This window comes from Nymphalis io, chromosome Z (genome assembly GCF_905147045.1).
Source record: "Nymphalis io chromosome Z, ilAglIoxx1.1, whole genome shotgun sequence".
Classification (NCBI taxonomy): Eukaryota; Metazoa; Arthropoda; class Insecta; order Lepidoptera; family Nymphalidae; genus Nymphalis; species Nymphalis io.
The window spans coordinates 10077096-10104668 of NC_065918.1; the positions used below are offsets into that span (position 1 = coordinate 10077096).

At 33.6% G+C, this 27573-nt stretch overlaps 1 protein-coding gene and 1 non-coding gene across 2 annotated transcripts in view; both read left to right on the forward strand.

Moving 5' to 3' along the window:
* The window catches only part of LOC126780440 (dynein axonemal heavy chain 5), a 207304-nt gene that overhangs the window by 35863 nt on the left and 143868 nt on the right, over positions 1 to 27573 (forward strand). The gene's annotated exons all lie outside the window — the stretch shown is intronic.
* On the forward strand, positions 14867 to 14935 carry Trnat-agu (transfer RNA threonine (anticodon AGU)). The gene has a single exon. It is a non-coding gene; the product is annotated as a tRNA-Thr (tRNA).

Below are 27573 nucleotides of genomic sequence, written 5' to 3' on the forward strand. Positions count from 1 at the left end.
ATATATTGTGATCGACAATTAATTGTCACGATATTTCAGTTTTTTTTCTGTAAGCAATTGCTGAGCGCTATGGTGTAATATAAAATACCAACAAAATTTTACTAAAAATATTGTTCCTGACCTGTTTCGGCCACGGCGAGTATTTTCAACGAAGAGCAGCCAATGCAGTAGAATATAAGTGTTTAGTATTATATAATGCATTACCTCATTTTTATATAGCATGGAATGACAAAACGACCCGACAGAGAGAGAGTTCAGGTGCAGCACTACACATATGGGATTGTAAGCACTGTTGGCTTCCAAAGTTCGAACTGCAAATAAATATAAAAATAACCATGACGTATGTAGTTCTGAAAGCGAATAGAATCAATTTTGAACATCACTTTTAAATCGTTTTAATTTTGAAGAAAGTGTTGTTTTATTTGTCATTTCATTCAAATAATGTAAAAGTATACGATGACAATGTTATAATAGAAAAGTTGACAGCACAGGAAGTATAATTAATAAAAGCTTTCTATGTCAGGTTCAGTTTCCGTTGGCCAGATTAATTACATTATATCAGTCAATTAATTCAGTAAGTTGGGTTTTAAACATAAACGATTTAACTTACAGATTTTAATACAATTTGAAATATTTTTCGTTTTTTTTTTTTTGTATATTATTATTTATTGCCTTTTAAACAGCTTTTTTAATTATGCTTTTCTGATAGCTGCCATACATCAAATAGCATTGGCTTAAAGGTAAGTGAGATTCTCAGGATGTAATTGTAAATTAGAACAATATTATTAAAAAAAATATATTTTATGCAATGTAGATAGATAGCTTAAAGAGCTAAACTTTTACCAGTTATTTAGATTTTAGTTTAAGGAGAGCTGGTGAGTATTATTATTAAATCTATATATTAATATGTAAACAGATTATTTTTTAATTTTTCACTTTCTTATGATAAATATTTTTAAGGGAAATAAGTGCAATTTGAATTTTATATATTATATGAGTTTCCAATATATTATTTCTAATTTATTGGTTATACTTATACTAATGGGCTAAGGGCCTTGTCTCACTTTAAAGATAGGGTTTGGTCCTTTTCCACCCGCTAATCTAATACTAGTTAGTATGTTGTGGTTGATACACATGTGGCAGAATTTCAGTAAAATTAGACACATCACTACCAAGCACGATATGAATTATAAACGCAAATTAAACTCATGAAAGTTCAATAGTGCTTTTTAAGCACTGGGCCATCTTGGCTCTCCTGGCCCGTTTTAGGTCGATCTTACTGCCAATTTCAAACATATTATATGTTGTTGTATCTAACTAATTATCACAGATTTTACTATAAAGAAGTACCATTAAATATACTTGATTCAGTTTTTAGAAGAAACATATTAAAATAAAAAAGGATAGGAAATAAAAAACTAAAAACTTGATGCATTTATTAAAACCATTTAAACTCCACTGTAACTCCTGGCTGTATCATCACGACACCTTGTTTTTATTCGTTCATTGTATTTTTATCCAAATTGCATAATTATAGTATTAAAATGAATTCCCTAAATTAAAAAGACTGTCTATTACAAACAAATAAAGCTAAGCCTCTAAAAATTAATCCTTCTAGAAATATTTAAAAGTACAGGCTGTATATGTTTTATTATACATCAAAATTGCTAGTTATAATTATTTAATAATACGGTACTCGTATATTTTTGAGTATAACAATGTCATGCATACGTATATTTTATTGAAAAAAAAAGTAAAACCTCGTTTGTCTACAATTACAAATAGTAAATCATAATACATATTTTCAATGTCAAACTTTCATAGCTGTACGTTTAACTTTTGCAGCTAGCAATTAACTTGCTAAATATATTTCTTGATTCTTTCTCATTCTACTTCTTGTACTTTATTTTAATTTCGTTGTTGGATCGGATTTCTGAAATACTGGAGACTGGAGAAAATACCTGTAACTGTAAATAATTTATATTATCGAAAAGTCAAGGCTTACATATGTACAAATATTAGGTCCTTACATATGAAATTGGCGTTTTGTAAGGAAGGAATATAAAGTCGATTTTCTTTTTGTAAAAGATATTTAATTAATCAAAGTATGCACCGTTGTTATCTATGCACTTTTGCCATCTCATAGGTAGTTCATTGATCCCTTTACTAAAAAAACCATGGGAGCGAGAATCAATAAACTCTTTAAAGGCGGTTTGGACTGCCGCATCGGAGTTGAATTCTTTTCCTTGTAAGAAGTTGTCCAAATTCCGGAAAAAATGGTAATCTTTTGGAGCAAAGCACGGGGAGTACGGTGGATGTCGCAGACATTCCAATTGTAGCTCATCTGACTTAGTGGTTGTTTGTTGTGCAGTGTGTGGTCTTGCGTTGTCGTGAAGCAGCAGTGGCCTAGAGCGATTGACCAATCTCGGTTGTTCAGCAGCTAGTTCTTCCTTCATGGTTTGCAGTTGCTGACAATAGATATCTGCCGTAATCGTTCGGCCAGATTTTAGAAAGCTGTAGTGAACGACACCCGCGCTAGTCCACCAAACACTCACAAGTAACTTTTTCTGAGTCAATTTTCGTTTAGGGCAAGATTTGGCTGGATCTCCAGGGTTCAGCCATTGCAACGAGCGCTTTCGATTATCGTACAGTATCGTCCAGTATCCACTTTTCATCACAAGTAATGATTCGATTTAAAATCCCTTCATTAAATCAAAATGTGTCGGTTGAGCAAAGCAACACAGCAGTCGACGCTTTTTTGCAAGTTCGATTCACTCAATTCATGAGGTACTCATCGTTCAAGTTTTTTTACTTTCCCGATTTACTTCAAGTGGATTAATACAGTTTTATCACTTACCCCGAAACCTGCTATCTGATGAATGATGAATCCGCTTCCACAATAGCCTTTAATTCTTCATTTTCCACTTTGGTCTCCGCCCATCTACAGAGTTGGTTCTGAAGGTCGTTGAAAACGTTGAAACTAAAAACGTACCGTGCTTTCTTTTGCGACACCAGCGCCGTACACATCATTAATCCTTCGAGCTGTTTCTGCAGCACTGGTGCCACGGTAGAACTCGTACTCGTAAATATTATACCGATATTTCATGTTTACCATTGTGCGGTAATAAGCGACGACAATGAAAAAAAATATGAGGAAAAAACAAATGAATGACTGTTTTAAATCTCAAATGTATCAGCTAAATGAATTTATAAATTTGAATTTGGAATTCTAAACCAAAGAGGAGATATTTCACATCAAAGTGGTCAGTACGTCAAAACGCTAATTTCATATGTAAGGTAACGTAATACAACATTAAATGCTACAAAGGTTAGGACATAGGCAAGTAAAACTTATTGCCATTTAAATTTATATTACTAATAGAGTCACACTACTGCATCGGAGACAAAAGTTTCTGTAAATAACTTAAATGTATACTTAACATTGATACGACGTTCAAAAATGCTCTCTTTTATTTTAAAAACATATGAAAACACATGTCTATTATTTCGTCGGAAATGCACGAATACAGACAAATAATTTCAAATAACATAAAGCGTAAAACTAAGGTTAGCGTAGTTTTAGTATTATATTTCCAAATCGAAATGTTTGTAGCGCAACGTTCTTGTTAGAATTATGTTTGCCGGGCACTGAAAATAATTTCTACTCCGCCCCTGCATATTTTTAAAAGGCATGGTCTGGAGCGTTATAGATTTAATAGTTAAGAATTATTTAGTTTATCTTGCGTTCAATTAAAGATTCCCATTAAGATAAGTAACATTAACAAACAAACAAAACAGTAACAAATTTTGGTATTTACTTAAAGTATTTAAATTTTTGTTCTGTTTTTGTATGCTTTAACTTATAACACTTGTGCATATTATAAAATCTTTAAAAATCATTATTTTTTATGTAATAATACAAAAATAGCACTAAAATATATAAGAAAATTGTACATCAAATAATTTTAGCAGAACTTGCTATTTAAGATTACTTCAAATAATCAGGTAGTAAAGAAATATAAAAAAAATGTTGATAGGAAAAAAGACCATCTATTTAATAAAAAAGTCCTTTAACTTAAAATAAATTAATACTGAATAAGCGTCCAATACTACAACATTATTGAAACTTCCATTTATTGTTGGAAAACTATTTTATTCGCTCGAGCATTTACATCCCTGTTTCTACACACATATACAATATAAATTAATTGATCACTACATTGTGTATGATTTATGTATATAGAAATTCTTTATTAAAACAGCACATTCTAATTACTCTCTACATTCTACTCGATTCTCCTTAGATTTAATAAATTATGTGAAAACTCCAAAATATGTTTCAAAACACATTTCACACAATTCACAACAAGTTAAATTCACAAATATTATAAGTTTTATTTCTAAGTTATTTTGTATAAAGAATATAAAGATTATCAAGGATTGAAAAAAAAATAATTGCCTTTTTTTTGCTTAACTTAATTTTCTTGATAAATCTATGAATAAGTACAGCAAGAACATTTGTATTAAGTAAATTTATTTTTATAATCAATATGTCTTACAATGGAGTGTAATTAATCACTGCTTAAAATGTGTGGCTGTGAGACGTATTAAATAAAATTTACGAATAGATACTATGAATATTTAGAAAAACAATTAATTGTATATTGCATTTAATATATTAATGTTTTCATAATTAAGATGGTACTTACCTGTTTTAGTTTATGCTATCAGAATCATCTGCAGGACTTATTATTATCGAGTTCGGAGTCGAAAATTGCGTAGATATATTCTTAGTCTTACAGTAACGAATGTTGCAATTTAATCGATCGCATCACAATCGTGTACAGTTCTATAAATAAAAAAATAAATAAATATAAGTTCATTAACAATAAAAGATTGTTTTTTGTAATTCATATCTGTTAGATAATAGCAACGAAAATGAATTTACTTTTGCGAGTAGTATTTTAAACTAATAAAAATATATTTGCTGTATAATTATTGAGCTATTTAATTTATTACTGCACGAAAAAGGTACCGTCTCAGTTCAAGAAATGTGAATTATAAAAACTATTGTAATAAATCGTGTGCATACTTAAACCAAGTACATGCCTTGTCGCAATTCTATAATATTATTGATAAGAAATTAAATTAGAAGACGGTAAAACTATGATATAATAATTATACAAGATTAATAAAAGATAAAAATAATTAAATCTGAGTATAATGTACACTTCAATTGAATAATCAAATATATTAATTGTACTTCAGTTATTAAAATAGCGATCTAACGCTATTTATGTATTAATTTTTCTTGACCTAGTTAAATAACTTGTTCACTCATTGATTTTAATTGCAATATTTTTATTGTATTTATCAAATTAAATGAATATTTCCTTATTAGAGAAAATAACCCCAAAAATACTTAACCATCTTCAACTGTTTATCGAATCTCCCTTCCGAGTCCTACTTGCACTTCCATTTTAACTTTGTATGAAAAATATAAAACAAAGTACAGTCTGCAAAAATACAAGATTTTTTTTGTTGTTGTTGTTGAAAATTATTTTGTTGTTTATTAGGTTATATACTCCCCAGCTTAATATTCTGCGATAAAAGATACTATCTGTCTCTTAGTATTCACGCAGACGCATTACAGACTACGAGCAAGGCGATCGATACCAAGCGAGGAATTGGCATATCTTTTATCTCATTCATACATGAATTAACCTCTATGCTATTACTATCCTGATATTTTTTCGTCTATCTGTCCGTTTAACATTCAAAGTAGATATTTTTCTTTATAAATTAAAATAATATGTTAATATTCAATTCAAAAAATAAATAACTCATTTATTTTAACTCTGTAACTGTGAATTCATTTTTAATTTATTAAAATAAAATTCAAAGCTTTACAGTACCTTATTTACTTACTACTTATATTTAATTTATATATACCTTAAATTGGATTTTTATCTTTTTGAATACGTTAAGGCGTGCTCTTAACGTAATCTGAAGCTAGCTTAATTACAAATTTCACCCGCGCATCTCTAACACGCCCCTCTTGGTACGCGGGCTCATTTCTCTCTAATTAAAATGACCGGTAGTGTTTTTTTTTCTCATCACAAATATTTAATGAATTATTCTGCGGTATATGATGCAGTTATTTTAACTATAATATATTAAATTTGACAAAGCGCTGTAACAATTTTTCCATTGTCCTCTCGTCTCAACAGAGCCGTAGCGACTGATTTAAGAAACAAATATATTGTGTGTTTGAAGTGAGGTTGACTCGCGACAGGAGTTGTGATATTCCGTAAAAAGTAATATAGTAAAGCACCGAAACCATGTCCAGTGTCGTGTATGGGTCGTGGTAGCCACTTTCCATCAGCCTACGGCCTGTTTGTCCACCACTTAGATAAAAAATAGTCCTATTGAAATGAATATTTGAATGAATTAGGAAAGAGAAGTCAATAAAAATGTCTCATTCAAACGATTAAAGATCTTCTAATTAAAAATTTTAATTATAATTTCAATATTTTCTATGAGCACATTTATTACACCTCATATGAATGCAAAACAGGATTATAAAAAAGTTATTCTGCTATCCTTATTTGTCGGCAACTCATAAATAATATATAGAAAGATCTTTGAAGAAACGAAAGTAATGGATGTTAAACAACGTTATACGTATAATACTTTATATACATTCTGTAAATCTGATTAAGGATCTTCTTATCTAAAATAAAATTTCTTGCTTTATCCACGTTACTTATGTTAAAACAAAGATAGCTAAATTATCTTGATCAAACAAATGTAAATAAATAATAGTTTTTGTATAATAGAACGCCATCTTGCAGTATTTTTGTAAACTTATTTGAAGCCCCTACATCGCAAGCTAACTAAAAACCTAAAGAATTATATTTCTTTTATGATTTTATTTTTTATACAATTTTCTAAGACGAAATTTTAAAATTTAAAATTTTTTTTATTCTATATAAAATATATATGTTTGCTGCTTTTCAGTTAAGAAGTTGAGAAATGTTCAAGGTACGCCATCTTGTCATACTTTATTGAACTGAAATGTTATCGATGTCAAAAGCGAGTGTTTAGGTGTGTTGTTGAACATAACGTTCTAAACAAAAACGTGCTTTTTGGAGTGCGTTTTCTCACCATATGATTGTAATATTCACCATTATATTCTAAGGTGTATTAGCTTAGTGGTTGGAGCGTTACCAGTGGTAAACGTCATAGGTCCGAATCCTGTATAGGTTGTTCTTACGTTTAAATAAAAATACAATTCACCATAAAGGATTTTTCTTTTCTTTTATATATTTTTTAATTTATTGTGCGTGTGTATTGTTGAATTTCAGTTTTAAGGGTGAGTAAGCCAGTGTAATTACAGGTACAAGGGACATGACATCTTATTTTCCAAGGTTGGTGGCACATTGGTGATGTAAGCGATGGTTAACATTTCTTACAACATTGGCATTGTTTTGCATTAGCGTTGGTGACCACTTACCATCAGGTGGCCCATATGCTCGTCCGCCTTCCTATTCTATAAAAAAATGTTTTACATAAACAAACATTGCTACACATTTTTTCAGTTTCTTAGTTTATTTATTTATTTATTTATTTATTGACACTTTATTGCACCCAAACTTAAAACTAAAAATTACAATTTTTAAACAAAAAAGTTGCATGAGGTGCAACAGGCGGCCTTATCGCTAAGCAGCGATCTCTTCCAGGCAACCTTTGGGCAGAGGATCATAATATTTATAAATGGGAAGGGTACAAGCCAGTTTACCTATATACTACATACACTACTACGTACATAATACATACATACATATATATACCACACTACTATTATATATAATATAAATATACATATATATATATATATATATATATATACTATAATAAATACATACATAAATAAATACATAATATATATATAATAAAAATAGGAGATATAACAAAACAAAAAGTTAACAACTTTGCTTAGTATTAATAATGCGACAAGTAAAAGTCCTTAACCATACTTAGTTTATGTAGAATGTATCAACAACGGAATTGTAGACGTACGTAGCAGCAGATAATACATATGCTACGAGACGTAGAACACGTAGTAAAACGTAGCTAACGCAAGTAAAACATATATAATATCGTAATTACATATATTTTTTTATTATATATGTATGAATATGTAAGTATGGTATTGTATATATATACTGTACAATATTATATATATATATATATATATATATATATATATTATTTATTAAAAAAAAGTTAAATTGATTTGAACACTTACTTACAGCTTTATTTATCTCATGTCCTTCACCCAAAAGTTGTCTGGAAGAGATCGTTCTTTTATCGATAAGACCGCCTTTTGTACATTAATAGTTTTTTTTATGTTTGTGCTTAAAACTGTATGTTTTTGTAACTCTTTTGGTGTACAGATAAGCATATTCTATTCTATTCTATAATACCCTAAAGAAACAAAAACCTGCAAGTTCATAAATTCTTATTATTAAATGAGTGTTTGTTATGGCATTCATTAAACTAATACTATTATTAAAGAAAAGAGTATTGAAAAAAATCTTCTGATTTCACGCAAATCTACTATTCCGCTTGACGCAAAACTTTTTATGTAGATTTTTAGAGATGTTGTTAAATATTCCTAAAAAGTCACACAGAAAATTGTTGGTCTTGGAGCTTTTAAACGCAAATTAATTATAATGAAAACACAAATCATTTATGAGAGAGATTTATAGATTTTGAAATGTCAAAAAGGGTTGTTATTAATGTCAGTTGTATTTCTTAATCATGTATGTTGCGTAGCTGAGTCTACCTTCAAGGACAAATAAAAATGCTATTGGAGCTTTGACTTTATAGCAATGCCTATAAAAAATGTAATGTTAGGTACACTAAGTATTATAATGTTCAACATCATTCAGTTACGGTAAATACGATACATTTTGTATTGATTAAAGTATCAAAATAGGTTTATACTGACTAGTAATGCTTTTATTTCCAGTTTTAAAAAGTTGTTAAACTTTGCTACATTCTAGTAAATTAGTAAATTTTTTCGTTTCCAAACAAAAATCAATTAAGTTACGTGTTTATCTAATAAAATGAATATTATAAATATAATTCGTCAAATAAATATGTGTACGATATGTAACCCTTTAAATTTACTTTTGGTAATGGAACCTAAGTTTTGAATTATTTGATAAGCACTTTATCAATATAAAACTTAAAACGTAATGTTTTACTTGATTTTAATATAAATATTATAATATTATAATGCGTTAGCCGTTAATTTATTCATTAATTGTTTCCAAAAGCGCGCCATTTGAAGTTGTCTAGGGTTATGGAAGGCTCTCGCTGCTGTATTCGGACGTTAAGAGATTCTTAGGTGCATACATTAGATGGCAGTTGATTATTAAAAGAAAGTATATTAAATAAATAATTCAAAATACCTACTTTATAATAACATTTATTATTTTATTTTACGTCCTTCAATACCTTTTAAATAATACTGAGGAATGATGCTAAAAGGCTCAAACTCTTAGTTTTGTTTATCGGAATAGAAACAATGAACAGATTTTGGTTGTTTTACATATGTACGTATGCGTTTTTGAGTAATACTGTTAATATATGTAATGTTAATCTCATGCCATTTTAACACAAATAAACTGATTATTTTCAAACTATTTCGGCAAAAAGTACAGCAAGAAAACTTAAGACTTACAATACTATAATATAATAAAATAATTGTAAAGAAAAAACATGCAATGGTCTATTATGTCACTAGTATAAATATTATTATGGAATTATGTTGGGTTTTTGCGTTATATATTATGTTTACATATATGCGAAGGTGGTATTAAATTATACCAAAATATTAAAACTTAGAGTCAGTCTGGGAGTATCACAATTTTTATTCTAAACAAGTTTTAATGTGTTTAAATCAAAGAAACAGGGTTTCCATTAAAATCCAGATAAATCCTGCTTACTTTGAGTTACCTTCCTCAAATTTTCTCTGCCTTATATGCTACCGAAATAGAAAATATCCATAGTGCGATTCAAATCTTCTAGAGCCTCGTCTAGTACGCGGGATAGAAATCAAAATTTTACTCATGATAGTATATGTTAAAAAATATTTAAATATGCTTTATTCTAGTCAAATAAATTCAAGTTTAATGTACTTTATATGCTAAGCTTGAAATAAACAAAAATGTGACTAAAACGAGTTACAGCGTCATCTAGTTCTCAGGATCGAAATCAAAGTTTACCCGTAACATGAAATTGCTATGCAATGAAATTTATAATATGGTATTTAATTATTTTGAATATACAGCGTCGACGAGGTTAAGGTTTTCGTATAAATACCGAGGACATATAATAGTATGTTCCAGATTTGTAGGTTTTTTCTTATGTGCACTATATATATGCTGCAAATGATTGTACTGTATACATAAAGTTAGGTTAGAAATAAATATTCTTTTAACGAAAATGTGCTATCAATTATTTATTTTAAACTGAAGTATTTGAAGTATCTATTTTGGGACATTATCGATTTCTATATCCATTATAATCCAGCCAGTCTTCACGAGAAGCATGTTCTCGCCTTTCTGTTATCTAATAGTATTTAATAGAATTGCATTTTTTTTTTTTTTTTTTTATAGAATAGGAAGGCGGACGAGCATATGGGCCACCTGATGGTAAGTGGTCACCAACGCTCTTAGACATTGGCATTGTAAGAAATGTCAACCATCGTTTACATATCCAATGCGCCACCAACCTTGGGAACTAAGATTTTATGTCCCTTGTGCCTGTAATTACACTGGCTCACTCACCCTTCAAACCGGAACACAACAATATCAAGTATTGCTGTTTTGCGGTTTTTGTGTTGCATATACTGTTATATAATTATAAATTTTATGTTGCATACATAACACAATTTTAAAGTTAAATAATTGTTTCGTTATAAGGTCCTACTGACGCCTGAGATCTGCTGTAGTCATTTTCCATCATTCGAGCCTCCTGCTCGAATGAAAAAAGAATTCAGCAAAAAGAGACCCTGCGCCTTTAGAAAGCTTATCAGCATTTCTCTTCTGTGCAGCTGGAGCCATAACGTTCTTAAATTCGCCGTTTTCATGTATTCCGACTTTTCTATTTAAGTCTTCCATAGTAAATTGTAGTGGTCCTTCAAAGTGTTGCAATGACTTAATACTTGACTTCAAGTTGAAGAAAAACATATTGAGAAGGAAACCTGCATGAGTCAGACGAAAATCAATAAAAGATTCATAAAAATATTCTCCTCAAAAGAATCTCTAATTAAAAAAAAAAAAACCTTTCATTATTTATCTAAAGTTAGTGATGATCTATTGATGACCTAAAGAAAGCACTATACGTAAGTCCTTTACGTTCTTTATGTAATTTAAGTCATGTGATATCACAACTGTGAAATTATAGAAAGACCTTGTATATTTATTCATACCTTTTTACCATAATATAAAATGAAAAACATTTTACAAACATTGTAAATATTTATGATATGTATCCACCTAGTGATGAAAGTCTAGATATTAATAAAAAAGCCAAGCCAATATGGAAATGAATCCATGACATATATTATTAGTCAATAGACTATAAAATTAATCTACTTGCTTATATAGGACGGTGATCGTTACAAACACCAAAGTATTTAACAGTTTTGTTTAAATATTTAATATAAATATTGTTATATCATGACAGAGTTATTTGTAGAATCATTAAAAGACTTAACAACAACGATAAATGAACTAGCAACGGAAAGAGAGTTTTTTTTATAAAATAGGTAGGTTGACGAGTATATTCCACCTGATGGTAAGTGGTCACCACCGCCCATAGATATTGGGTTTGAAAGAAATGTTAACCATCGCTTACATCGCCATTGCGTCACCAACCGTGGCAACTAAGATGTTATGACCTTTTTGCCTGTAATTATACTGGCTCACTCACCCTTTAAACCGAAACACAACATTATACCAAGTATTGTTGTTTTAGGGTAGAATATCTGATTAGAGGGTGGTACCTACCTAGAAGAGCTTGCATATAGCCCTACCACCAGTAAATTACTATATTTTTAATTTAATTGCTCTTAGCTTTAAATTAAAGAAATGTTAATTTATTGTATTACTTTATATGCATAATTTTCAGCTTATTAAATAATGTAGATATTGCTATTCTTTTATTTATTCAATACGGAAAAGTTTCTGTGTTATCAAATCATAAACGTGCAAAAGTTTAGATATTAAAAAATGACCAGCCCATATGGGAATTGAACCCATGACCTTCGCCTCCTTAGGCAATGCTCTATCCGATTGAGCTAATGGACCGGCGGGATATAAGGGTGAAATTTGCTTATCTATTTACTTATGCTGAAATAAAGGTACGTAGGATAGTGCAGATTGGAAATACTCAGCTAATTAGAAATGAACATGACAAAAAAATAAGGATACATGAAATATAAAAAATATATTTAGAGAAATTTTAAAGCCGGAAGACACGCCCCTGACTAAGCTTTTAGCAATACTTTAACGAATCACACCACCTCGTGCCGCAATTTGGAACTTCTATATGAGCACTACGCTCTTGTTAAAAATTATATGTTAAATATACAACTCCAGGTCTAATTGAGAAAAGAAAAATATGATCTAAGCTAACAAAATACTAGTAATGTGAATTTTATACTTTGTAAACGTTTTATTATTTATTTATCTGGACAACTTGTTGCCTATACCGTCGTCCTATATATATATATATATATATATATATATATATATATATATATATATATATATATATATATATATATAGGACGACGGTATATATATATATATATATATATATATATATATATATATACATCATCGGATGTACTGCATATTATTATTTTGGATGTTTCAAGTGGTGATATCTCAAGAATGGTGGTGCTTTGGTAATAAATATATTATGAACATTACTTATAGATTATTGCATGATAAACATTTTCTGTTTAATATATTTTAATACTCATCGTTATGAAAAAAAATCATTAAGCCGGTACTATGAACTGTTTGACCTTGAATTAATTCTATTACCATACGTTTGCTATTAGTATATTTAAGACCTATACTAATTTTCGCCTCCATGCGTATCATTACAAGCTTACCAATATTTTGAAGCCGAGATGGCCCAATGGTAAGAACGCGTAAATTTTAACCGATGATCGTGGGTTGAAACCCGGGCAGGCACCACTGAATTTTCATGTGCTTAATTTGTGATTATAATTCATCTCGTGCTTTACGGTGAAGGAAAACATCGTGAGGAAATCTGCATGTGTCTGATTTTCACTGAAATTCTGCCACATGTGTATTCCACCAAGCCGCATTGGAGCGGCGTGGTGAAATAAGCTCAAGCCCACCAATGTTACGGACTATTTTGGTCTATTTTGACTTGACTAAAATAAGATAAAAAACAAGTGTTGTATTAAAAAAAGATAAGTATTTAAATGTCTTAAGGATACTGGGGCGAGTGTAAGATTAAAAGACAAGTGGTCTTTTCAGCCATATATTTTTAAGCTGATTTATTGTCACTAGAGTCTTCGATAGTATTTTTCCATTATATCGGATGATTTAAGCGCTAAATGGGATAAGCTGAGATCTTCTTCCACATTCCTTCATCTGTAACACAATCTAATTAACAAAGTAAGTTTAATCCATAACTAAGCTATGATTTTAAATGTATAATTAATATGATTACAGCAAAATATTTCTTATATGTATGTCATTATTTCAAAGACTTAGAAAGAAGTTTTGTTTTTCATTTTTGTATTAGGTGGTTAAAAGCACCAGCATCCGATTATTCAGTAAAAAATTCCTAATTAACTCCCAAAAAATTTATAACAATAATAAGTTAAAAACATGATGGTGATGTGCTACGTACGTAGAGTTCGTAGCAGTCAACACCTCCAATAATGGTTAACTAAAAAACGAGCAAAATGTTGTTACAATTAAATATAAAATTATTTGTTTAATATACATAAGATTTTGAAATATTTTTAAAATTTTCAATAATTAATATTTTTTATGAAATGATATTGTTTTAAAATGATATATTTTTTTTTAATTTATTCGTTTGTTTTTTATATTGTTTAATATGATAAAAAATAATTAATATTAATAATTAATTTAAGTATCTTAAAATGAAATAGCTGTTTTAAATTTTTGATATGTCAAAAGTATTACAGGGTAATAATCTGAAGACTAAAGTACTTCTTCAGAAGATTTTATTGTATCTTGTACCTATTAACATATCATTTAAAGTGACTTTACTCTAATTTACACAAAATACGATTACAAATACACATTACTAGTGAAATTATAGTTTGTAATATATTTAGCTAAAATAATTTTAGTAAAGATAAAAAATATTATTACGTATAAAATCTATTGGAATGTACCATTAAGAATGACATCTTACAAAATTTGTTTGAAGTTCATGGAACCTAATTGCACGTATCGTTTTATTTATTTATATATTTATAATTATTTTCTAAGAGGAAATTTTAAAATTTAAACTAATTTTATTTTAATTAAAATTTAATATTGAGAAAGTTTCAGGTAAATTTACATATGTTATTATATTCTATGATGTGATGGTGCGCCATCTTGTTGTATGATTTTGAACTCCAATGTTACCTATGTCAAGTGCGAGTTGTTCGGTGTGTAGCTTTTTGATTCGAAGGTTCTATTTGACCACGTGCTTTTTGAAGTTACGAGCATGCGTATTTCAGTTTTAGCATCATATGATGTTAAAATTCACTTATACATTCTAAAGCCTATTAGCTCAGTGGTCAGAGCGTTACTAGTAGTAAAGGTCGCAGGTTCGAACCCTGTATAGGCTTTCAACTATTATGAATATTTTTATTACCATTTCATTTTATCATACCTTAAATGTTGCAATTTAAATTAATGACATAATTTGACTGAAGCACTCACATTCTTATAAATACGGCGACAGTCATTTGACCGCTGTAATCCAAATAATGTTAATAATTGTATAAGAGGGTACTTTTCTAAACTTTTGACTCGTTTACTTATATTTGTCAGTTACAACGATATCTCATTCGTATTGTGTTTTTTTTTTTTTTTTTTTATAGAATAGGAAGGCGGACGAGCATATGGGCCACCTGATGGTAAGTGGTCACCAACGCTCTTAGACATTGGCATTGTAAGAAATGTCAACCATCGCTTACATATCCAATGCGCCACCAACCTTGGGAACTAAGATTTTATGTCCCTTGTGCCTGTAATTACACTGGCTCACTCACCCTTCAAACCGGAACACAACAATATCAAGTATTGCTGTTTTGCGGTAGAATATCTGATGAGTGGGTGGTACCTACCCAGACGAGCTTGCACAAAGCCCTACCACCAGTAAACTAAATCCTACCAATCACTCGCAATTGACGAAGTCTTTGCTCCCATTTTAGATGGTTCGGCCATCTTAAATGCACAAGCATATTTTTCCATATTATCAAAATGATCATTTGACTACTTAAGTTCATTCCTTTGCTTATATCCTCTTTGATCAATATCAGCTAAATCTTCCTGGATTTGATTTAAGTTTGCGATTCGATACTGACCTGGTAAGCGTATTTCCATATATCACAATACAAATATTATAAAAAAAACAAGACATGCTTAGACACAAAACATACAAAATTAAACAAAAAACTAATTAAATAATAGAAAGACTAAAGGATATGTAAATATTTATACAAGTGGTTGTAAGATCGGTAGAATATCTGATGAGTGGGTGGTACCTACCCAGACGAGCTTGCACAAAGCCCTACCACCAGTGTGTGTTATTAAGGATTAAATTAGTGTAAAATGTCTTGAAGTCTTCAAAATGAAAAAATACTTCATTTGCAAAACCTATCAAAAGATCAATCAAAAAGTGAATCTGAGTGCACAAGTTGACAGTGATTATGATTTTGAGTTACATGCTATTAGTTCAAGATCTGATAGTGCAGATTCTGAATATCTGGAATACTGGGTATCTGTTACTCCTAGCGATTTAGCAGCATGTTAGTACTACTAACAATCGTGGTCGTGGTGGTATGGGTAGAGAACACTGGTTGATTGTACAGTACCACTCATAAGCATGAGCATGTTTACACGGCAATAAATGGCATCATGTGGATGTGGGACCTCCCACAGACGCAATCAACTCGAACTATTCGCCGCTAACATATCATTCGCAAAAATAAATTTCAAATGAAATGTAGTAAATGTGTAGAGATTGCTTATTGACGAATCTATATGAGATACATTCAAAAATGTACAAATGAAGTATCTATGATACAACTCGGTCATGATAACTGGATACTTACTCTAGAAGAATTAGATGACTTTATTGCAATTTTTTATGTTCGTGGTGACTGCGGCTCAAAAAATATCCCTGTAAATCATCAAGATAAATTTGCCTTGACGTCTAATGTTTGAAATAAATTAATTCAAAATTACTTATGTTGTTACAAAACCTACTAAAGTAAAATGTAGATTTCTTCAATATATCACAAACAAACCTCATAAATTTGGTATACAACTTTGGCTTAGTGTTAATGTAGATTCCAAATATGTGCTTAAAAGTTTTTCTTACTTAGGTAAAGATGATAGTAGGCCCCGAAACCAAATTCTTGGTGAATGTGAACATTAATTAAAGATTTAATATTAAGTCTTTACATATGAAATTGGCGTTTTGTACGGGAGGAATATAAAGTCTTTTTTTTTTTGTAAAATATATTTAATTAATCAAAGTATGCACCGTTGTTATGTATGAACTTTTGCCATCTCATAGGTAGTTCATTGATCCCTTTACTAAAAAAACATTGGGGGTGAGAATCAATAAGCTCTTTGAAGGCGGTTTGGACTGCCGCATTGGAGTTGAATTTTTTTCCTTGTAAGAAGTTGTCCAAATTCCAGAAAAAATGGTAACCTGTTGGAGCAAGGTCCGGGGAGTACGGTGGTTGTTGCAGACATTCCAATTGTAGCTCATCTAACTTAGTGGTGGTTTGTTGTGCAATGTGTGGTCTTGCGTTGTCGTGAAGCAGCAGTGGCCTAGAGTGATTGACCAATCTCGGTTGTTTAGCAGCTAGTTCTTCCTTCATGGCTTGTAGTTCCTGACAAAAGATATCTGCCGTAATCGTTTGGCCAGATTTTAGAAAGCTGTAGTGAACGACACCGGCGCTACTCCACCAAACACTCACAAGTAACTTTTTCTGAGTCAATTTTCGATGAAGGTAGGATTTGGCTGGGTCTCCAGGGTTCAGCTATTGCGACGAGCGCTTCCGATTATCATACAGTAACCATTTTTCATCACAAGTAATGATCCGATTTAAAATCCCTTCATTACTGTGTCGGTTGAGCAAAGTAACTCAACAGTCGACGCGTGTTTGCAAGTTCGATTCACTCAATTCATGAGGTACCCATCGTTCAAGTTTTTGTACTTTCCCGATTTGCTTCAAGTGGATTAATACAGTTTTATCACTTACCCCGAAGCCTGCAGCTATCTCTGAAGTGCTTTGTGATGGATCCGCTTCCACAATAGCTTTTAATTCTTCATTTTCCACTTTGGTCTCCGGCCGTACACAGGGTTGGTTCTGACGGTCGAAATTTCCAGAACGAAAACGTTGAAACCAAAAACGTACCGTGCTTTCTTTTGCGACACCAGCGCCATTACACGCTACTCATTAATCCTTCCAGCTGTTTCTGCAGTACTGGTGCCACGGTAGAACTCGTACTCGAAAATATACCGATATTTCATGTTTTCCATTGTGCGGTAATAAGCAACGCCAAAGAAAAATCAATGAGGAAAAAACAAATAAATGGCTGTTTTCAAAACTCAAATATACCAGCTAAATGAATTTATAAATTTTAATTTGGAATTCTTAACCAAAGAGGAGATATTTCAAATTAAAGTGGTCAGTTCGACAAAACGCTAATTTCATATGTAACGACCTAATAGTTTGGAGAAAAATTTACTTTCCAAATGCACTACAACTATTGGTACTATAAAAAAACACGAAGCGAAATTCCATCGTATGCCTTCATGTGTAGGACATAAGCCTTTAGCTTCTCAATCTTCTGTACAATCCAGGAAAATTAAAAACACATGGGCTTTATATATCAGCAAATAATAAAAACTAACAAAATATGTGACGCTTGTAAAAAGCCTCTTTTTGGTTCTTGTAATGTAAATAAAAATCTTAAATGTAAAAATTGCTGCTACCTAATATATATGTTATACATTTTATTAGTTCATAGCACCATATCTTTTTTCTATCTCAATAAATGATTTTGTGAATAAAAGTATAAGCAGTCATTTGACTGCCCATAACTGCGTCTTTGTAGGTAGCTAAATTTTGCCGTCTTTCAAGTGTTAACTAGATTTAAGTTTGACAACTTGACCTGAATTCATATTGTACTAATTAATTTTAAGCTGGTTTTTACTTAAGTTTTTCTTACATCATCTTAACTCAAATGTTAATAAAAATAATATTCAAATATAAATGACAGTATCATACACAAACTGTTTCAAATTGAGTTTGATTTGAAGTATTAATTTTGACTCTTTAATCCACCAGCTTCAATATTTCGACGTTACACTAGATGATGTATTACACTTGTGTGTTATTTTAATTAAAAAAATATGAACGGACACCTCCAAACTTCATAAAGGTATAGTTAAAAATTTAGCGCTGAAGATTTTTTAAACAAAAATATTCACATTTGCAAAACAATTAAAAAACAAACAACAATGTTACTTTCATTTTGATTTTGCTTATTTATAAAACTAAAAATAAATTAATTTACAAAGGCAAAAAAAGTAATGATTATTATATTTTCTTGATTCAAATTTTTTATTTTTTACAAATTCTTGGCACTGGAGGCTCGACGATTCTTTAAAATATAATATAAATATGGAACAAACAAATATCTTTCAGTAACCTAAACTTAATATGGGTTTAAAAAAAAGAAAAATTTATGAAACAAACGTTGAAATTAGGAATCAATCATTTTTTTTAATGGAATCAAATTTACATAGAATACTTTAAGAAAAATTTTCAAGCAACAGACGAAAGTTCTAAATAATGGTATTTAGCCATTAATATATATATATATATATATATATATATATATATATATATATCTTTATATATATATTTAACTTTACACTTTCATTATATATATATATATATAATGAAAGTGTAAAGTTAAATAATTCTGATACGACAGTTCTGTACAAAAGTTCTTTACTGAATCTCAAACATCATTTTAATATTTCTTTACCAGAGAAAAGTAAATATTTTGATAATACTTAACGATTTGACACCAAAATTGTTGAATCTATAGATAATATATTAGAGACAATGAAAACTACACGAAATAATAAGAAACTGACATTAGGAACGTAGAAAATAATGTTAGATGTATCGATTAAATCTCGGTGCACTCCATTAGACATCAAAACGCTAATGATATCGTTTAGCGTTTATTTTAAACATAATCGTTAATATGGACATGGTGGGCAAATGGGATTGGGAATGGGAGACCACCCGTTTATATCGCCTATTGAGAGTTTACAACGTCCGACGCTAGATGCCATTACTAGTCTTTTAAATCGCGCTGACGTTTGTCTCTCAGAGTTGTATATGAGGCGAAATGAAGTTCAGTACGATAGATACAATAAATTTCTCGTGCAAGTAACAAGCAGTATTTTTGAGAACGTTGTGTAGACTAGACGTCTGTTACAACGTCAATTAATATTTACTATTTAAGGCTGTATGAGCACATACTTGATATATGCTTATGAGACCCCTTTAAGGGTTAAGTATTGGATGAATATAAATTAAGTATTCTTAATTTTCAGAGATAGATGTGGTTTCATTTATTGTTATAGATGTATTTCATAATTTATTTCATGGCGGACGAGCATATGGGCGACCTGATGGTAAGTGGTCACCAACGACCATAGACATTGGCATTGTAAGAAATTTTAAGAATATTCAATTTCAAAGTATTTATAGTTCCCTCTTAATGTGTCTTTCCCCATGACAGTCAAAATCCCAAGCCTGTCGTTGAACATGATGACGTTGGTTTTAGTGAGAACTGTTATCACATGGATATTTTTTATGTTGCATGCTCCAGAGTGAGCTTTGCGAGTAACTTAATAATTTTTTTTATGCCATTGCCAATTTACTTCACTGCTATATTGTGTTCGGGTATGTTGTGTTCATTCATTGATGTCGAATTTGTAGGTACTCTTATTGTCTCTTTATAAAAATTGATAGACAAAAATGCACATTTTCTTCTTATGTTGTTTGTAGAGCAATTCATAACTGCAAATGATTCTTGTATGTATATATAACTTAGCAACTTTTTCAATGATATACTCAATATTTAATTTACAAGCCACATACATTTTGTTGTTATTGCCAACATTTTTTTAAAGTACTATTTAAAAATCTCAACAGGTTGCCGGTAATGGCACTCGCAATACAAGGTAACTGAGAACGAGCCTCTAAGCTCACCTAAGCACTTTTACTGCAAAGTTTTATGATATTATTTAAAGTAATGCACCTACTCAATATTATAATTCATTTTGGAAAATTATAGTAATGAGGAAATTAAATTGCTGAAACGCTTATCAGTAAATAAAGAACTACTAACTAACTGTACTAAGTGGTGTACGGGTTTATAAAAGCCCGTCTGGGTAGTTAGGACTCACTCATTAGATATTCTACGGCTAAACAGCAATACTTAGTATTGTTGAGCGAGGTTCCAAAGGTGGTTCCATTTAGTGCAGATTCTCTCGGGGCACGAATGTTTTGGGAGATTTCTGGGAGGGAAGGGAACCAACCGCAATTTGCCATACTTGCGGAGCGCAGGAGGACACAGCGACACATACTCTTCAATATGCACGGCATGGGAGGAATCGAGACGGCACTTGGTTGCAGTTGTAGGAGAATACTTATCACCAGCTCTGGTAAAGTCAATGCTAGACATTGAAAACTCCTGGAAGGCGATGATAACATTTTGCGATTGTGTCATGAATCAAAAGGAGGCGGCGGAGGGAGAAATGGAGAAAGATGCACTCGTAGACCCGATACGCCGAAGGAGAATATCGCCCGCAATGCCAAATAACTACCTCAATGAAGAAAACCGCCGGGCAATGAATTGCCTAAAGTTTAGGGTCCCCCGGGTTGAGAAATATGTGAGCATAACCAGCACATCCCAACAGGTGTATTTAAGATCAAAGGGTTCGACAAAAGAACAGCCACAGGTGGAGGCGCGGAAGAATGCGCAAGCATACACGCAACTTCGCCTAATGTGGATCGCAGGAATCGTGATCGTTTTAGTCGGTAAGAGTCCGACATTATCGTCCATGTATCGTCCGATACGGAGGATATCTATGAGGATTTCCCCACGATAAAAAAAAGGTTCTAATGGTGGTTAGCACCTTGGCGATGTAAGGAGTGGTAAATGTTATTTAAAGCACCAATGTTTATGGAGAGTTGTGTTAATGTAGTGCACATTTATTTAATTATTTATTTGTATTTAATGAAAACAAACAGAAAATAATATTTTTTTAAACATTTAATATCTTATAATTACCAACGAAAGTTTCCAATGATTAACTAACACATAATAGGCGTAGATATAACGGATAATGTATAAAATTATCAATCAATTAGAAATTAATATTAGGTTCTTACATATGAAATCCTCCTAAATGGCAGATGCGCCCAAAAAAAGGCCCCCAGTTACCGGCAAGCCCGCTAGGCCCGACCAAGGTAGCGGTCGCGGTATCGGCAGGGCAGGGGGTGCTAAGAATCACCGGTTCACGGCAGGCTACCATATAAGACGACTTCACATGGCAAAGTACAATGAACGCTCGATGAGTCTGGACCATCACCTCGCCGAATTAGAAGTAGTGTTAAGTTATATAAACTGGCATATACTGGGGTTATCTGAAGTCCGAAGACAGGGGGAGATCACGATAACTCTAGAGTCCGGTAACTTACTCAACTTCCGCGAAGGTGATAACCTCTCCCAGGGTGGTGTCGGTTTTCTAGTCAAAAAGGATCTCATTAGCAGCATTGTGGAAATCAGTAGTATGTCGAACCAGGTAGCGTACCTTGTCCTAAAACTTTCCGACAGGTACTCCCTGAAGGTCGTACAGGTATATGCGCCAACTTCGACATACTCTGATGATGTGGTCGAAGCGATGTACGAGGACATCGCAAAGGCCCTCAACGACATCTCGAAGGCCCACTACAATGTTGTTATGGGAGACTTTAATGCTAAAGTGGGAGTACAAGATAGCGGTGAATCGAATGTCGGTCCTTACAGCTTGGGCTGCAGAAATCACAGGGGGCAAATGCTGGTAAACTTTCTCGAAGCGCAGGGGCTCTTTTTGATGATTTTTTTTTTTCAAAAGAAGCCTCAGAGGGTGTGGACCTGGCGAAGCCCCGATAACGTGACAAGGAACGAGATAGACTTTATCATTTCGAATAAAAGGCACATATTTAGAGATGTTACAGTGATCAACAGGTTTAATACAGGTTTAATACAGGTTTAATACAGGTTTAATTTAAGTGAGCACCGCTTGGTTCGAGGCACTCTAAATATCGACTTCAAAGCCGAAAGATCGAGTATGATGTGTTCTACTCTCCGACCTACCATGCTCCAAGCTGCTTAAGGCTCCGAAAAGTTCCAAATGGAACTTCAAAATCAATTCACCGCGTTGGAAACCGTAAGCAGCATTGATGAGAAAACTGACACGCTGGTTAAAAAACTGCAAAACACATCCCGCAAGTGTTTTCCGCCACAGAGAAGAAACAACGCACCAAAACTCTCTGCTGAGACACTCGAGCTCATGAGAAAACGACGAGAACTACCATCGTTTTTGTCAGATAAGGCCTTAAACAGAATAATAAAAACGCTGACGCGACGCGATCTCCGACGCTCCAATACCCGTGCCATCAAGGCTGCGATTGAGCAAAATCGGGGATCGAAAGTGTTCGCTCGCAAGTTTGGGAGGCCGCGTCTGACAAAACTTAAAATTGAAAATGGTGGGGTCGTTACCTCTAGGCCTGAGATTGTCGGAAAAGTAGAGAGGTTTTATGGGCAGTTGTACTCTTCAAGATCGGATAAACCCGTGGGAATCAGTATTGATGACCAGCGCGCCCCTCTTATGCGCCATTTCTCCGAGGAGCTCCCGGTCGTTGACCAAGGCGAGATTAGGGTGGCTCTAGAACAGCTTAAAAACAACAAAGCCCCGGGAGATGACGGAATCACAACAGAGTTGCTTAAGGCAGGCGGGACTCCGGTCCTGAAAGAGCTAGCAAGCCTCTTTAATTCCGTTATCCAACATGGCAAGACCCCGGAAACGTGGAGCGGGAGTGAGGTGGTACTGTTTTTCAAGAAAGGTGATAAAACCCTCTTGAAAAACTACAGACCAATCTCCCTCCTGAGTCACGTGTATAAGCTGTTCTCAAGAGTCTTCACGAACCGTCTCGCCAGACGACTTGACGAGTTCCAGCCCCCAGAGCAAGCCGGCTTTCGATCAGGCTACAGCACCGTGGACCACATCCATACTGTTCGGCAGATTGTACAGAAGGCAGAAGAGTACAATCAGCCGCTGTGTATGGCATTTGTGGACTACGAGAAAGCCTTCGACTCCATCGAAACCTGGGCAGTGCTCGACTCATTGCAGAGATGTCATATCGATTGGAGATATATCGAGGTACTGAGATGTCTGTACAACACCGCTACAATGACTGTCCACATCCAGGACTGTAAGACGAAGGCGATCCAACTGCGCAGAGGGGTGAGACAGGGGGATGTAATATCCCCGAAACTGTTCACCAACGCGTTGGAAGACGTTTTCAAGACGCTGGATTGGACTGAGTATGGAGTCAATGTAAACGGCAAATACATCTCACACCTTCGATTTGCCGACGATATCGTCATCATAGCAGAGTCGCTGGAACAACTTACCGAAATGCTGCGTAGCCTAGGCGAGTCTTCCCGGTGTGTCGATCTCGGTATAAACTTGGACAAGACCAAGGTCATGTTCAATAGGCATGTCGTGCCGGGACCGATATACGTCGAAGGGAAACCTCTCGAAGTTATTAGTGAATATACCTACCTAGGACAGATAATACAAGTCGGTAGGAACAACTTCGAGAAGGAAGCCGATCGAAGAATTCGCTTGGGATTTGATTTGACTGGTCAAGTCCTCCAGTCGTCTATACCGCAATGTTTGAAGGTCTTCAACCTATGCGTCTTACCTGCCATGACATACGGTGCCGAAACGTGGACACTAACTGCGGGACTAGTCCACAAATTCAAAGTAGCTCAGCGTGCTATGTAGCGAGCTATGCTCGGAGTATCTTTGAAGGATAAGATCAGAAATGAGATTATCCGGAAAAGAACCGGAGTCACCGACATAGCTTGCAAATTTAGCAGGCTGAAGTGGCAGTGGGCTGGTCACGTATGTCGTAGGACCGATGACCGTTGGAGCAGACGAGTCCTACAGTGGAGACCGCGAATCGGCAAGCGCAGCATAGGGCGCCCTCCAGCCAGGTGGACCGACGACCTTAAGAAGGTGGCGGGCACCAACTGGATGCGGAAGGCGGAGGACAGGGAGATTTTGCGCACCTTGGGAGAGGCCTATGTTCAGCAGTGGACAACGATTGGCTGTTGATTGATTGATTGATATGAAAGTGGCGTTTTGTACGGGAGGAATATAAAGTCAATTTTTTTTTTGTAAAATATATTTAATTAATTTTGATTACAAAGTATGCACCGTTGTTATCTATGCACTTTTGTCATCTCATAGGAAGTTCATTGATCCATTTACTAAAAAAACCATGGGGGCGAGAATTAATAAATTCTTTTGAGGCGGTTTGGACTGCCGCATTGGAGTTGAATTTTATTCCTTGTAAGAAGTTGTCCAAATTCCGGAAAAAATGGTAATCTGTTGGAGCAAGGTCCGAGGAGTATGGTGGATGTCGCAGACATTCCAATTGTAGCTCATCTAACTTAGTGGTTGTTTGTTGTGCAGTGTGTGGTCTTGCGTTGCCGTGAAGCAGCAGTGGTCTAGAGCGATTGACCAATCTCGGTTGTTTAGTTCTTCCTTCATGGTTTGCAGTTCCTGACAAAAGATATCTGCCGTAATCGTTTGGCCAGATTTTAAAAAGCTGCAGTGAACGACACCGGCGCTACTCCACCAAACCCTCACAAGCTAATGTGCAAGCGGTTCCCAAAAAAGGGGATCGGTCTGACCCGGCAAATTATCGGCCAATAGCTATCACCTCAGTACTTTGTAAGGTGATGGAACGGATTTTAAACAACCAACTGATCCATTACCTAGAAGATCACTGTTTAATTAATGATCGTCAGTACGGGTTTCGACCAAAACGGTTCACAGGTGATCTTCTAGCGTACGTAACACACCTCTGGGGTGAAGCTATCGACAAGCATGGAGAATCGTTGGCTGTCAGCCTCGATATCTCCAAGGCTTTCGACAGGGTCTGGCACAGAAGTCTTCTCTCCAAGCTGCGGGCATATGGTCTGCCTGCTCAGCTTTGCACCTGGATTGCCAGCTTCCTACACAAGCGTAGCCTTCGTGTTTTAGTTGATGGTTGCGCTTCACAATTCTATGTAGTGTATGCTGGGGTCCCCCAGGGATCTGTGCTATCTCCCACACTCTTTCTTCTGCATATCAATGATATGCTCTCTCTTCCTGCTTCCCCCTTCCTTCTTAAGTCCATGCGAGCTGGTTCTCGATGTCACCGCCTAACTGTGACATCAATTCCATCGCGAACAAAGAAATTTGGCAACTCCTTTCTTTGTCGCACTTCCAAAAAATGGAATTCCTTACCAGCTCACGTGTTCCCCTCTTCTTACAACCCGGGTTCCTTCAAACGAGGCGTGAAGAGGCATCTTGCGGGCCGGCAAGGCGAAGGCGGCTAGTGCTGAACGTTTTTCCCGTCTGTACTGGCCGTCGTCGCGTTTGGACTCTACTACCACTTACCATCAGGTGGAGTAGAGTCATTTGCCCTCCCGGCGAATATAAAAAAAAAAAAAAATCGGTTGAGCAAAGTAACACAGCAGTGAACACGTGTTTGCAAGTTCGATTCACTTGATTATATTAGTATTATAAATATAATCATTAATCCTTCCAGCTGTTTCTGCAGTACTGGTGCCACGATTAGACTTTAATTCTTCATTTTCCACTTTGGTCTCCGGCCATCCACGGGGTTGGTTCTGAATGTCGAAATTTCCAGAATAAAAACGTTGAAACCAAAAATGTACCGTGCGTACTTTTGCGACACCAGTGCCGTACACACAATTAATCCTTCGTGCTATTTCTGTTCTGCAGCACTGGTGCCACGGTAGAACTCGTACTCGTAAATATTATACCAATATTTCATGTTTTCCATTGTGCGGTAATAAGCGACGCCAAAGAAAAAATCAATGAGGAAAAATCAAATGAATGACTGTTTTCGAAACTTAGATGTACCAGCTAAATGAATTTACAAATTTGAATTTGGAATTCTTAACCAAAGAGGAGATATTTTAAATCAAAGTGGTCAGTACGACAAAACGCTAATTTCACGTGTAAAGGACCTAATATAATAACATTGTACTTTTGTTCCAAGAAAGTACGTGCGGTCGAGTAACCGAGGAAAAGTCAGATAGTAACTTGCTGAAAGGATATTCAACAGTGCTTGTGATAGTTTTAACGCTTGTCTCGATTGACACTAGAAGTTGGGGCTGTGTAATTTTTACAACTAAATTACTAGAAGATTTTTATACAACCTTTAATGATTATTTATTATGATTTATAAATCTGTTTATTTAAATAATGGATAGGCTTACAGCTCGGCCTTCTCGTTGAGAGCCAGTCCCTTCGGTTTGAGGTGCAAATTTAATATGCAAATTGTTTGAATAAAACGTAATAATTACAATCTGATTCTTTTAAGTAACTTATTCTAACAAATGGTTTTGTTTTTCTTGGTATTTTAACATATTCTTTATCAGAGTAATAATACAACTTGACATAGTTTTATAGTTATAATGTGATAAAACGATTGCAATACAGTACCTTACTTCACTTTGTTCTCTTTGTAACCTTAAATTTGAAAACACTCCTCCACTTTTGTAAGCCAAGTTAAGATTATTTGTATCTTGGCCATAGGATAGCACTCAGGCTTGAACTCTGGTTCGAATAACTCTATTCATAATTATATTAAATATATTTATATTGAATGTTAACTTATCTGACCTCTTGTTTAATTCATCTTCTATTGCTTCTCTGCTTCTATTTTCGCTTCTTCTCCTTGCTTCAATCATCTTGTTTTTAAGAATCAGCACTAGTCAAACAATTTTTCCAATCTTTCCAAACTACATTTCATTGCTGACGCTCTTCGTCTCGCTGTTTATTACTCTCGACCTCGGTATGGCG